Source organism: Salvelinus alpinus, chromosome 1, assembly GCF_045679555.1.
Source record: "Salvelinus alpinus chromosome 1, SLU_Salpinus.1, whole genome shotgun sequence".
Lineage (NCBI taxonomy): Eukaryota > Metazoa > Chordata > Actinopteri > Salmoniformes > Salmonidae > Salvelinus > Salvelinus alpinus.
This window is the reverse complement of record NC_092086.1, coordinates 62,921,107-62,936,865: the sequence shown is the minus strand read 5'-3', so window position 1 is coordinate 62,936,865 and position 15,759 is coordinate 62,921,107. Positions and strand designations below refer to the sequence as shown.

General features: G+C 42.8%; 1 protein-coding gene across 4 annotated transcripts in view; it reads left to right on the top strand.

The window, feature by feature from the left end:
• The window catches only part of camkk1a (calcium/calmodulin-dependent protein kinase kinase 1, alpha a), a 151,021-nt gene that overhangs the window by 45,944 nt on the left and 89,318 nt on the right, over positions 1-15,759 (top strand). The gene's annotated exons all lie outside the window — the stretch shown is intronic.

Below are 15,759 nucleotides of genomic sequence, written 5' to 3'. Positions count from 1 at the left end.
TCAGTGCGTGTAGCCTACATGTCTGCTCTGAATGAATCAGTGCTATGCTCGGGGACATGAAATCTGTAATCTACATCTTGAATATTCTGCCTCTAGCTGAATTACCATCTGGTCTCATGTGAGAGAGCACTAGGAAATAGTCTCCAAGAGTGCGTACTAAATGGCACCCTATTTCCTAGAGCCCTGGTCAAAAGTAGTCCCCTTAATAGGGAATATGGTGGCATTTGGGATGAAGACTTACTTCACTTACTCTTCGACTATACACTCAAGAACTGGAATCCAAATCATGTACCTAATAGTTAATACCCAAGTGGATCCAATTGCAATACTGTGGGGAATTGTGTATTACCGGTAAAATATATACAAATCTCCAGTCATGCATTCAATTGAGACTTTCTGTCATTTTCTTCCCATTAAAATGTATCTTTGGAGAATTAGTGAATGTCAGAGTACATCAGTCTTCACATCATTATTGAGTGTTGTATTAGAGTTAGGGTAATTACATAAAGAACATGTGGTTGCTTGGTCACATCGGTGAGCTCAGCAGGTACCTGATTCACTCACTGACATGTAGGTGCAATCAAGTCACGTGTGTGTGTGTGTGTGTGTGTGTGTGTGTGTGTGTGTGTGTGTGTGTGTGTGTGTGTGTGTGTGTGTGTGTGTGTGTGTGTGTGTGTGTGTGTGTGTGTGTGTGTGTGTGTGTGTGTGTGTGTGTGTGTGTGTGTGCAGGAGAAGGGATCATGACTGTTAGTCAATACCGCTTTACCTTGTGTGGGACACATCCTCCTCTATACCAGCCCCCTGATAAACACTCAAAGTGACATGGTGTTTTATGTATAGAGAGGCTCAGGAGTTGGTTGTCTGGACATGGAATGAGAAGGGAATAACCAGTGTAGTATATAGACTATTTCTTACATTTAAGTACCTGTCCACAATTAGGTTTCACAACTGATGTAAAATGAATTTGTCACAATCGTTATGAAATATCTTATATTTTTGTGATAGAGGTTTTGTCTGCACAACCCTTGTGTACTTATTTTTGTTCAAGAAAAACTCTCTGTTGAATCACAACCATTATGCCAAATGTGTTGTACGTCAGTTGTACAACTTGAGTGTATTCCACCAGCTCTTCTCTGAAAGACACTCTTTTTAATGAAAGGTTGGTTTTCCTCTCTTTTTTTCAGTTCAGGAAGTAGAACTGTCAGGTAGGGAGATGAGTGTATCCTACTTTGCTATGACATGCAAGCCACTCTGACTGACACATGGAGACTGTTCAGAAATACAAATGTGGGAATGAGCAGTTTAAGGGTTCTTTCTGGCTCTGGCTGTCAGTTTGTCTCAAATGGCACCTTATTCCCTAGTGCCCTACCTCTGACTGGGACCCACAGGGCTCTGGTCAAAAATAGTGCATTATATAGGGAATAGGGTGTCATATGGGACGCACAAAGGTTAGCAGAATCCGGGCTTAGGATGCGTCCCAAATGGCACCCTATTCCCCATAGGTCTCTGGTCAAAAGGAGTGCACTTTTAGGGAATAGGGTGTGAATTGGGACGCACATAGGTTGTTCACGCTGTGCATTCTGTGGAGGTATGCAGAGGTTAGCATCATCCAGGCTGTAGCGGTGCTGATTGACAAGGAACCAGGAAATGCTTCTGACCTCACTCACAATGGATAACCTACGACAGGGGTCGGCAACAGGTGGATATCCATTCGTGGGAATACTTGGTGAACAGATTCCCTAAATGAAAATTTTTCTGCTGAATTCCTGCTTATTTTAGCATTTTTGACGTAACCTCAAACCATCCCACGGGTGATTGTTTTTAGTCAAACAATACTAAAATAACCAGAAATTCAGCAAAGAATGTGTTCACCGGGCCTCCCAAGTGGAGCAGCGGTCTAAGGCACTGCATCGCAGTGCTAGAGGCATCACTACAGACAAGTGGAGGCTGGTAACTTGAAAAATTGAGGAGGATGGGAGACCCACGGTATAGGTGTGGGAGATGACAAAGTGTGTTTCAAAAATGGTCAAAGACTAATTATTTTAACCTAAAGCATTTAATAAAGACATTTACGAGAGGGCTACTTACACAGTGATGGAAAGGGATCACAGCAGTGATTGAATGAGGGTATGAGGCATGAGTGTTCAGAGGCTTGACCAGTGCAGGACAGGATTTGACTGTGAAGACAAAAAACAATAACACAACACACTACACAGTTAGACAAAAGAGCTAAGAATGAGTTAGTCCAAGCAAGGAGTAAAATCATTGATGTGTAATAATGTGATTTGTGTTTGTGTATGTGATTAGCTCTACATACAGTAATTAGAGAAAATTGATAGGGGTACTCACAGTGCTTGGAGGGGAAACATCCAATGTGCCAGTGGTTGAGCGGGCACATGAGACGTGGCTTCAGTTCATGTCAGGAGAAAGTTGACAATGGTAGTGGAGTGGAGTAGTCATCACCTCTTAATCAGGGAACAGGAGGGGACTCTACAAATAGCAGATACATTCCATTACAGCTGCGCCATCGTAGGTTGGCACAACGAGTTTCTCTATGAAGTTAAATTCAGACATCTGAAAATTCCTCAAGTCAAACACAGACTGCACGAACTCGCCCACTTGACACATCAAAGTAGCCCGAGAAACGTTCCTGAATAAATCTCTGATCATCCACATACCTGACGATAACTGACACCTGCAAGCAGACTGGTGACACCATAGGTCCCAGAGCGGTGGGGCAATTTTTACCCCCTGGGGCCTGGAGTTTTTCCTTATATGCTAACCTAACTAGGAAAACTCTGGACCCTATAAGGTATGACAGTGATTAATCAGTTGTAAAAAGGTTTTCTATGGGCTATGATGGTTTTTTTTTTAAACTCCTGGGAAAACTCCTGGCCCTGGGGGTGATGAAAACCCTGTCAAACTGCAGCTACCTTATATTTGTTCATATATATTTAAGGGAAAGAGAAAGGGGGATACCTAGACAGATGTACAACTGTATGCATTCAACTGAAATGTGTCTTCCGCATTTAACCCAACTGAATCAAAGAGGTGTGGGGTGCTGCCATAATCGACATCCACGACTTTAGATTAGATTAGGACAACCATAGATGACAACTGATAGACAATACAACTCACAAGGCTGAGCTTGCTTTATGCATGTTTGCATCATGCAGGCCAATGCAACTGTAGGCCTTCTACATTTTTTTACTCTGTCATCACTATGATGTTGATTGATTAATTCCAGTTAATAACTTTGGACTAAAAACGTATAGGCAGCCTAGCCAGCCCAATTTTGAATATAAACTAAATTTGATCACATTCATATTTTCTCCTGACACACAAATGGACTATAAATACATAACGTTGCCAATTAGTCTACCCTGACCAGATGGACAGGGCGCATAGGCTGTATGCATCTGCTATTATTAGTAGCCTACGGTTGATCAGACTGAAAAATAGTTGTAACACACTAGGCGTAGTGGGTGCGGAGTCAGGTGCAGGAGGCAGAAAGTTCAGAATAGCGCTTTATTACGCACAGGGAAAAGTAGTACTCTCCACGAAACTGGGCGTAATCAAACAAATGCCCAAAACAGGTAACTAAACAACACGCACTACCACACGTCAACACAGTGGGAAAAATAATCAAGCCCGATAGCCCAACTCAAAATCTAAGCTTGAACAAACAAGATAAACTGGAAACAAACAGAGAACACAGGTATAAATACACAGGGGATAATTGGGAAGATGGGCAACACCTGGAGGGGGATGGAGACGAGCACAAGGACAGGTGAAACAGATCAGGGTGTGACAAAAATAAAGTTCTAAAACCGAGAAAAACTATTTATAATTGAGAAGAGACATACACTGAGTGTGAAAACCTCCTCCGTCTCCTGTAATTAGAAAAAACACATTTGAGTTGAATAATATCAACTAAATGCTCAACTATCACTCTTCAATCTTAATCTCTATCCAGCAATGACACAAAGCAACACGTAGAACCCCCATAATGCTCTGTGGCACAACCCCAACACAACACACTAGGTCCATTCTCTGATCCTAATTCCATTATTGGATGGATAACATGTCAGATCATACTGCAAAAGCTTTGATTGTTTAGAGGACATCCTCCGGAAATGGTGATAATTACCATGTATGTCTATGGAAGGGAGTGAGGCCTACGAACCTCCTATTGTAGCCGATTTGTTATTGAAGTCAATGCAGCCAGAGGAGGACGGAAGTTAGATGTCCTCCGGCTACACCATGGTGCTACCCCAGACAGTGCTGTTCAGGCTACTGTAGGCCTTCATTGCAAAACAGTGTGTTTTAATCAATAATTTTTTTGACATGAATATATTTAGCATAGTTTTATCTAAAAAGGATAACTTTTTTTATGTTTCACTATTTTTATTTTTATGAAATTTCACTGAGGAGCCTCCACTGCTACAGACCCGGGTTCGATCCCGGGCTGTGTCGCAGCCAACCACGACCGGGAGACCCAAGAGGTGGTGCACAATTTGGCCCAGCGTCATCCGGGTTCGGGGAGGATTTGGCAGGCTGGGATGTCCTTGTCCCATCGCGCTCTAGCGACTCTTTGTGGTGGGCCAGGCGCATGCACGCTGACTTCGGTCGCCAGCTGTACAGTGTTTCCTCCGACACATTGGTGCAGCTGGCTTCGGGGTTAAGCGAGCAGCATGTCAAGAAGTAGTGTGGCTTGGAGGGTTTGTGTTTTGGAGGACACATGGCTCTCGACCTTCGCCTCTCCTGAGTTGGTACGGGAGATGCAGCGATGGGACAAGATTGTAACTACCAATTGGAAACCACGGAAATGTGGAGAAAAGGGATAAATATAATAAAAATGTGTTCACAAATTCTTTCCACGAATAAAAGAAGAGACATACACTGAGTGTGCAAAACATTAGGATATTGAGTTCCTAATATTGAGTTGCACCCCCCGTCTTTTGCCCTCAGAACAGCCTCAATTTGTAGGGGCATGGACTCTACAAGGTGTTGAAAGAGTTCTACAGGGATGCTGGCCCATGTTGACTCCAATGCTTTCCAAAATTGTGTCAAGTTGGCTGGATGTCCTTCGGGTGGTGGACCATTCTTGATACACACGGAAAATGGTTGAGAATGAAAAATCCAGCAGCATTGCAGTTCTTGACACACTCAAACCGGTACGCCTGGCACCTACTACCATACCCCATTCAAAGAGACTTAAGTCTTTTGTCTTGCCCATTGACCCTCTGAATGGCATACATACACAATCCATGTCTCAATTGTCTCAAGGATTAAAAATCCTTCTTTAACCTGTCTCCTCCCTTTCATCTACACTGATTGAAGTGGATTTAACAAGTGACATCAATAAGGGATCATCGCTTTCACCTCGATTCACCTGGTCAGTCTATGTCATGGAAAGAGCAGGTGTTCCTAATGTTTAGTACACTCAGTGAATGTGATCATGTCTCAATGTAATCAAGGTATGAAATTATATATGTATTTTTTGGCTTAGTTGTGGTCAATTTGCAGTGTACAAATTATTATAATTATGTCCCGCCCCCTCGACCATCCGTTCCGACAACAATCGGCCCGCGGCTGAATCAGGTTCCTACCCCTGACCTACAGTATAATGGCATGGAGAGAACATGTTTTTCCTCTATTATTAAGCGGTGGAGTATTTATCAATGTTTGTCATTGTTTCTGTCCGTCTCTTTCTCTCTCAGTCACTATGCTTCGCCTCTCTTTCTTTCTCCTTCCGTACCTTCTTGCTCTATTTTTCACCCTGCTAATCCCTCATCCCCCCCCTCTCCACCATGAGTTTTATTTATGTGGCTTTAATTTCAGTCTCTTGTTTTTAAACCGAGGATTAAACACAGTAATCTGTAGAGAAACACCTGAAACAAACAATGCAGAGATACTTTACCAGTATTAGACAAAACACAGCACACAGAAGCATGATTACAACCACATCCACAATAGCATCCCACATCCTTTGTCTCATATTTTTTATGTTCCTGTAGAATCTCTCCCTTTTCTCTCTCTCTCATCTCGCATCTCTTTTCTCTCTCCCCCCACACTCTCTCCTCACTTCCCAACCACAATGACAGCATCGCCTTCCCACTTTGCAGAAAAAGCATGAGCAGCGTTGTGGCACCAATAAATCTCCCTTCTCTAATTATTGACTCATCACCCGATATTTAGTCAGGGTTGACTAATGTCTATCTCAGCAGGCCACCATCCTCCCGCAGTGCACTCAGGTGTGTGTGTGTGTCTCTACGCTCACTGAGGAGTTGGAAGAAGACTATTGATCACTCTCTCCTACAGGGCCACTTCGAGTTGAGGGACAGAACTAAAATGGAGGTGTAGTTTATACCCTTCTCCACCTCCATGCTAAGTAAACTAAGGAAAAGAAAGAGATGGTTTTGTTGCCATACTAGTGATGCAGCAGCAGGCTACGCGGGATGTTTTTTTGGTTGGAGATTCTCTCAGTGCGCTACAGTATTCATATCTGTGTCTAAGTGTGTGCGTCCCAAATGACACCCTATTCCCTACATAGTACGCTTGTTTCGACCAGTTACTAAATGAGGAACATGATATCCATCCTCCCTGTAAGACATGAGGAGAAATGAGAAATCAATGGACAAGGAGAGGAGGAAGAGACGTGTCAAGGGAGAGATGCATAGAAGGAAATGACAGCTCAGCAACTCTCACCCCCGAGAGGGTAGAAGGGAGTGGAGGGATAGGTGGAGTAATAGAGGGAGGGAGGGAGGAATGGCTTTCTGGGTCATCTGATGCAGTAGCCCATCCGTGACAAGGACTTACAAGTTGTGCGTTCCGAGATGGCGTTCTGCACACCACAGTTGTACTGTGCCGTTATTTGCCTGTTTGTGACCTTCGACCTCATTAACAAGCTGTTTTCACCAACTGGACTCCCGCTGACTGGATGTTTTTTGTTTGTTGCACCATTCTCGGTAAACCCTAGACACTGTTGTGCGTGAAAATCCCAGGAGGCCAGACATTTTTGAGACTGGAACCAGTGGTGTAAAGTACTTAATTAAAAGTACTTTAAAGTACTACTTAAGTCATTATTTTGGAGATCTGTGCTTTAAATATTTATATTTTTTACAACTTTTACTTTTACTTCACTACATTACTAAAGAAAATAATGTAATTTTTACTCCATACATTTTCCCTGACAGCAGAAGTACTCTTTGCATTTTGAATGGCTAGCAGGACAGGAAAGTGCTCAAATTCATGCACTTATCAAGAGAACATCTCTGGTCATCCCTATTGCCTCTTATCTGGCGGACTCACTGAACACAAATGCTTTGTTTGTAAATCATGTCTCAGTGTTGGAGTGTGACCCTGGCTATCGTAAATAAAAAAACAAGAAAATTGTGCCGTCTGGTTTGCTAAATATAAGGAATTTGAAATGATTTATACTTTTACTTTTAATACTTACGTATATATTAGCAATTACATTTGCTTTTGATCCTTTAGTATATTTAAAACCAAATACTTTTAGACTTTTACTCAAGTAGTATTTTATATGGGTGACTTTCACTTTTACTTGAGTCATTTTCTATGAAGGTACCTTTACTTTTACTCAAGTATGACATTTGGGTACTTTTTCCACCACTGACTGGAACTGGCATGCCTGGCACCGGTGATCATACAACGCTCAAATGTCACTTAGGTCAGTCGTTTTGTTCATTCTAACATTCAATCGAACACTATCTGAATGCCTCGATGCCTGTCTGCCTGCTTTATGTAGCAAGCCACGGCCACGTGACTCACTGTCTGTATGAGTTAACAATTTTAGTGAATGGGGTGGTGTACCTAATAAACTGAGTATATATCATAAAGCCTTTAGTTGAGGGCCTAGTTATACCATTACACAGTGGTGTTAGGAAACCCCTGGTTTATAGGCCACATCTGGCCTGCAAGTCACATTATGTTGGCTTGCAAAGTGATGTAATTCCTATTGGAATCCAGCCAGTGTTAGGATATCCAACAAGTGACATTTTTTATCACCCACAACCTTCATTCAGAATGACTGCCAGGGTAGGGAAGATTGAATACTGAGACTACCAACAATCATCTAAACTGGAACAACAATCTCAGTAATGGGTGCAATAAGTCCAACTACTAACAGATTAGTTTAGTTTAAAAAAAACGTTTATCTTTGTGTAGCATAACATTAATCAGCCAATCAATGTACATGGCCGTCATTGTAAAGTAAGAATGTGTTCTTAACTGACTTGCCTAGTTAAATAAAGGTTAAATAAAAATAAAAACATGCAAAAACACATTCAATTAACAATTCTGAAAATCACCCTGCAATACCGCATGTTGGAAAATATGATATACTGTATATATGTAAAACCCTTCTTGCCTTCCAAAGAATCATCAAATAACCTTTCTTCCCAAAAACGCTACTCTGCATGTTAAAGATTCTAGGTAGAACCCTTTGCCTTACAATGAACCGTTGTCTTCCAAAAAGGGTTCTTCAGTTCAAAACGAATCTTGGTAGAGCCCTATCCCTCCGCCAAGAACCGTTTTGGAACCATTTTTTCTAAGCATGTAGGGAGGGGACAGGGCCACTCTGATGATGATGAGGTCATGGAGTAAGTCATTGTGATGTATGAAGACCTGGGTGATTTATTGAGATGTCTTGAGTCATTGTGTGTGTGTGTGTGTGTGTGTGTGTGTGTGTGTGTGTGTGTGTGTGTGTGTGTGTGTGTGTGTGTGTGTGTGTGTGTGTGTGTGTGTGTGTGTGTGTGTGTGTGTGTGTGTGTGTGTGTGTGTGTGTGTGTGTGTGTGTGTGTGTGTGTGTTCAGTGCGTGTAGCCTACATGTCTGCTCTGAATGAATCAGTGCTATGCTCGGGGACATGAAATCTGTAATCTACATCTTGAATATTCTGCCTCTAGCTGAATTACCATCTGGTCTCATGTGAGAGAGCACTAGGAAATAGTCTCCAAGAGTGCGTACTAAATGGCACCCTATTTCCTAGAGCCCTGGTCAAAAGTAGTCCCCTTAATAGGGAATATGGTGGCATTTGGGATGAAGACTTACTTCACTTACTCTTCGACTATACACTCAAGAACTGGAATCCAAATCATGTACCTAATAGTTAATACCCAAGTGGATCCAATTGCAATACTGTGGGGAATTGTGTATTACCGGTAAAATATATACAAATCTCCAGTCATGCATTCAATTGAGACTTTCTGTCATTTTCTTCCCATTAAAATGTATCTTTGGAGAATTAGTGAATGTCAGAGTACATCAGTCTTCACATCATTATTGAGTGTTGTATTAGAGTTAGGGTAATTACATAAAGAACATGTGGTTGCTTGGTCACATCGGTGAGCTCAGCAGGTACCTGATTCACTCACTGACATGTAGGTGCAATCAAGTCACGTGTGTGTGTGTGTGTGTGTGTGTGTGTGTGTGTGTGTGTGTGTGTGTGTGTGTGTGTGTGTGTGTGTGTGTGTGTGTGTGTGTGTGTGTGTGTGTGTGTGTGTGTGTGTGTGTGTGTGTGTGTGTGTGTGCAGGAGAAGGGATCATGACTGTTAGTCAATACCGCTTTACCTTGTGTGGGACACATCCTCCTCTATACCAGCCCCCTGATAAACACTCAAAGTGACATGGTGTTTTATGTATAGAGAGGCTCAGGAGTTGGTTGTCTGGACATGGAATGAGAAGGGAATAACCAGTGTAGTATATAGACTATTTCTTACATTTAAGTACCTGTCCACAATTAGGTTTCACAACTGATGTAAAATGAATTTGTCACAATCGTTATGAAATATCTTATATTTTTGTGATAGAGGTTTTGTCTGCACAACCCTTGTGTACTTATTTTTGTTCAAGAAAAACTCTCTGTTGAATCACAACCATTATGCCAAATGTGTTGTACGTCAGTTGTACAACTTGAGTGTATTCCACCAGCTCTTCTCTGAAAGACACTCTTTTTAATGAAAGGTTGGTTTTCCTCTCTTTTTTTCAGTTCAGGAAGTAGAACTGTCAGGTAGGGAGATGAGTGTATCCTACTTTGCTATGACATGCAAGCCACTCTGACTGACACATGGAGACTGTTCAGAAATACAAATGTGGGAATGAGCAGTTTAAGGGTTCTTTCTGGCTCTGGCTGTCAGTTTGTCTCAAATGGCACCTTATTCCCTAGTGCCCTACCTCTGACTGGGACCCACAGGGCTCTGGTCAAAAATAGTGCATTATATAGGGAATAGGGTGTCATATGGGACGCACAAAGGTTAGCAGAATCCGGGCTTAGGATGCGTCCCAAATGGCACCCTATTCCCCATAGGTCTCTGGTCAAAAGGAGTGCACTTTTAGGGAATAGGGTGTGAATTGGGACGCATACAGGTTGTTCACGCTGTGCATTCTGTGGAGGTATGCAGAGGTTAGCATCATCCAGGCTGTAGCGGTGCTGATTGACAAGGAACCAGGAAATGCTTCTGACCTCACTCACAATGGATAACCTACGACAGGGGTCGGCAACAGGTGGATATCCATTCGTGGGAATACTTGGTGAACAGATTCCCTAAATGAAACATTTTTCTGCTGAATTCCTGCTTATTTTAGCATTTTTGACGTAACCTCAAACCATCCCACGGGTGATTGTTTTTAGTCAAACAATACTAAAATAACCAGAAATTCAGCAAAGAATGTGTTCACCGGGCCTCCCAAGTGGAGCAGCGGTCTAAGGCACTGCATCGCAGTGCTAGAGGCATCACTACAGACAAGTGGAGGCTGGTGACTTGAAAAATTGAGGAGGATGGGAGACCCACGGTATAGGTGTGGGAGATGACAAAGTGTGTTTCAAAAATGGTCAAAGACTAATTATTTTAACCTAAAGCATTTAATAAAGACATTTACGAGAGGGCTACTTACACAGTGATGGAAAGGGATCACAGCAGTGATTGAATGAGGGTATGAGGCATGAGTGTTCAGAGGCTTGACCAGTGCAGGACAGGATTTGACTGTGAAGACAAAAAACAATAACACAACACACTACACAGTTAGACAAAAGAGCTAAGAATGAGTTAGTCCAAGCAAGGAGTAAAATCATTGATGTGTAATAATGTGATTTGTGTTTGTGTATGTGATTAGCTCTACATACAGTAATTAGAGAAAATTGATAGGGGTACTCACAGTGCTTGGAGGGGAAACATCCAATGTGCCAGTGGTTGAGCGGGCACATGAGACGTGGCTTCAGTTCATGTCAGGAGAAAGTTGACAATGGTAGTGGAGTGGAGTAGTCATCACCTCTTAATCAGGGAACAGGAGGGGACTCTACAAATAGCAGATACATTCCATTACAGCTGCGCCATCGTAGGTTGGCACAACGAGTTTCTCTATGAAGTTAAATTCAGACATCTGAAAATTCCTCAAGTCAAACACAGACTGCACGAACTCGCCCACTTGACACATCAAAGTAGCCCGAGAAACGTTCCTGAATAAATCTCTGATCATCCACATACCTGACGATAACTGACACCTGCAAGCAGACTGGTGACACCATAGGTCCCAGAGCGGTGGGGCAATTTTTACCCCCTGGGGCCTGGAGTTTTTCCTTATATGCTAACCTAACTAGGAAAACTCTGGACCCTATAAGGTATGACAGTGATTAATCAGTTGTAAAAAGGTTTTCTATGGGCTATGATGGGTTTTTTTTTAAACTCCTGGGAAAACTCCTGGCCCTGGGGGTGATGAAAACCCTGTCAAACTGCAGCTACCTTATATTTGTTCATATATATTTAAGGGAAAGAGAAAGGGGGATACCTAGACAGATGTACAACTGTATGCATTCAACTGAAATGTGTCTTCCGCATTTAACCCAACTGAATCAAAGAGGTGTGGGGTGCTGCCATAATCGACATCCACGACTTTAGATTAGATTAGGACAACCATAGATGACAACTGATAGACAATACAACTCACAAGGCTGAGCTTGCTTTATGCATGTTTGCATCATGCAGGCCAATGCAACTGTAGGCCTTCTACATTTTTTTACTCTGTCATCACTATGATGTTGATTGATTAATTCCAGTTAATAACTTTGGACTAAAAACGTATAGGCAGCCTAGCCAGCCCAATTTTGAATATAAACTAAATTTGATCACATTCATATTTTCTCCTGACACACAAATGGACTATAAATACATAACGTTGCCAATTAGTCTACCCTGACCAGATGGACAGGGCGCATAGGCTGTATGCATCTGCTATTATTAGTAGCCTACGGTTGATCAGACTGAAAAATAGTTGTAACACACTAGGCGTAGTGGGTGCGGAGTCAGGTGCAGGAGGCAGAAAGTTCAGAATAGCGCTTTATTACGCACAGGGAAAAGTAGTACTCTCCACGAAACTGGGCGTAATCAAACAAATGCCCAAAACAGGTAACTAAACAACACGCACTACCACACGTCAACACAGTGGGAAAAATAATCAAGCCCGATAGCCCAACTCAAAATCTAAGCTTGAACAAACAAGATAAACTGGAAACAAACAGAGAACACAGGTATAAATACACAGGGGATAATTGGGAAGATGGGCAACACCTGGAGGGGGATGGAGACGAGCACAAGGACAGGTGAAACAGATCAGGGTGTGACAAAAATAAAGTTCTAAAACCGAGAAAAACTATTTATAATTGAGAAGAGACATACACTGAGTGTGAAAACCTCCTCCGTCTCCTGTAATTAGAAAAAACACATTTGAGTTGAATAATATCAACTAAATGCTCAACTATCACTCTTCAATCTTAATCTCTATCCAGCAATGACACAAAGCAACACGTAGAACCCCCATAATGCTCTGTGGCACAACCCCAACACAACACACTAGGTCCATTCTCTGATCCTAATTCCATTATTGGATGGATAACATGTCAGATCATACTGCAAAAGCTTTGATTGTTTAGAGGACATCCTCCGGAAATGGTGATAATTACCATGTATGTCTATGGAAGGGAGTGAGGCCTACGAACCTCCTATTGTAGCCGATTTGTTATTGAAGTCAATGCAGCCAGAGGAGGACGGAAGTTAGATGTCCTCCGGCTACACCATGGTGCTACCCCAGACAGTGCTGTTCAGGCTACTGTAGGCCTTCATTGCAAAACAGTGTGTTTTAATCAATAATTTTTTTGACATGAATATATTTAGCATAGTTTTATCTAAAAAGGATAACTTTTTTTATGTTTCACTATTTTTATTTTTATGAAATTTCACTGAGGAGCCTCCACTGCTACAGACCCGGGTTCGATCCCGGGCTGTGTCGCAGCCAACCACGACCGGGAGACCCAAGAGGTGGTGCACAATTTGGCCCAGCGTCATCCGGGTTCGGGGAGGATTTGGCAGGCTGGGATGTCCTTGTCCCATCGCGCTCTAGCGACTCTTTGTGGTGGGCCAGGCGCATGCACGCTGACTTCGGTCGCCAGCTGTACAGTGTTTCCTCCGACACATTGGTGCAGCTGGCTTCGGGGTTAAGCGAGCAGCATGTCAAGAAGTAGTGTGGCTTGGAGGGTTTGTGTTTTGGAGGACACATGGCTCTCGACCTTCGCCTCTCCTGAGTTGGTACGGGAGATGCAGCGATGGGACAAGATTGTAACTACCAATTGGAAACCACGGAAATGTGGAGAAAAGGGATAAATATAATAAAAATGTGTTCACAAATTCTTTCCACGAATAAAAGAAGAGACATACACTGAGTGTGCAAAACATTAGGATATTGAGTTCCTAATATTGAGTTGCACCCCCCGTCTTTTGCCCTCAGAACAGCCTCAATTTGTAGGGGCATGGACTCTACAAGGTGTTGAAAGAGTTCTACAGGGATGCTGGCCCATGTTGACTCCAATGCTTTCCAAAATTGTGTCAAGTTGGCTGGATGTCCTTCGGGTGGTGGACCATTCTTGATACACACGGAAAATGGTTGAGAATGAAAAATCCAGCAGCATTGCAGTTCTTGACACACTCAAACCGGTACGCCTGGCACCTACTACCATACCCCATTCAAAGAGACTTAAGTCTTTTGTCTTGCCCATTGACCCTCTGAATGGCATACATACACAATCCATGTCTCAATTGTCTCAAGGATTAAAAATCCTTCTTTAACCTGTCTCCTCCCTTTCATCTACACTGATTGAAGTGGATTTAACAAGTGACATCAATAAGGGATCATCGCTTTCACCTCGATTCACCTGGTCAGTCTATGTCATGGAAAGAGCAGGTGTTCCTAATGTTTAGTACACTCAGTGAATGTGATCATGTCTCAATGTAATCAAGGTATGAAATTATATATGTATTTTTTGGCTTAGTTGTGGTCAATTTGCAGTGTACAAATTATTATAATTATGTCCCGCCCCCTCGACCATCCGTTCCGACAACAATCGGCCCGCGGCTGAATCAGGTTCCTACCCCTGACCTACAGTATAATGGCATGGAGAGAACATGTTTTTCCTCTATTATTAAGCGGTGGAGTATTTATCAATGTTTGTCATTGTTTCTGTCCGTCTCTTTCTCTCTCAGTCACTATGCTTCGCCTCTCTTTCTTTCTCCTTCCGTACCTTCTTGCTCTATTTTTCACCCTGCTAATCCCTCATCCCCCCCCTCTCCACCATGAGTTTTATTTATGTGGCTTTAATTTCAGTCTCTTGTTTTTAAACCGAGGATTAAACACAGTAATCTGTAGAGAAACACCTGAAACAAACAATGCAGAGATACTTTACCAGTATTAGACAAAACACAGCACACAGAAGCATGATTACAACCACATCCACAATAGCATCCCACATCCTTTGTCTCATATTTTTTATGTTCCTGTAGAATCTCTCCCTTTTCTCTCTCTCTCATCTCTCATCTCTTTTCTCTCTCCCCCCACACTCTCTCCTCACTTCCCAACCACAATGACAGCATCGCCTTCCCACTTTGCAGAAAAAGCATGAGCAGCGTTGTGGCACCAATAAATCTCCCTTCTCTAATTATTGACTCATCACCCGATATTTAGTCAGGGTTGACTAATGTCTATCTCAGCAGGCCACCATCCTCCCGCAGTGCACTCAGGTGTGTGTGTGTGTCTCTACGCTCACTGAGGAGTTGGAAGAAGACTATTGATCACTCTCTCCTACAGGGCCACTTCAAGTTGAGGGACAGAACTAAAATGGAGGTGTAGTTTATACCCTTCTCCACCTCCATGCTAAGTAAACTAAGGAAAAGAAAGAGATGGTTTTGTTGCCATACTAGTGATGCAGCAGCAGGCTACGCGGGATGTTTTTTTGGTTGGAGATTCTCTCAGTGCGCTACAGTATTCATATCTGTGTCTAAGTGTGTGCGTCCCAAATGACACCCTATTCCCTACATAGTACGCTTGTTTCGACCAGTTACTAAATGAGGAACATGATATCCATCCTCCCTGTAAGACATGAGGAGAAATGAGAAATCAATGGACAAGGAGAGGAGGAAGAGACGTGTCAAGGGAGAGATGCATAGAAGGAAATGACAGCTCAGCAACTCTCACCCCCGAGAGGGTAGAAGGGAGTGGAGGGATAGGTGGAGTAATAGAGGGAGGGAGGGAGGAATGGCTTTCTGGGTCATCTGATGCAGTAGCCCATCCGTGACAAGGACTTACAAGTTGTGCGTTCCGAGATGGCGTTCTGCACACCACAGTTGTACTGTGCCGTTATTTGCCTGTTTGTGACCTTCGACCTCATTAACAAGCTGTTTTCACCAACTGG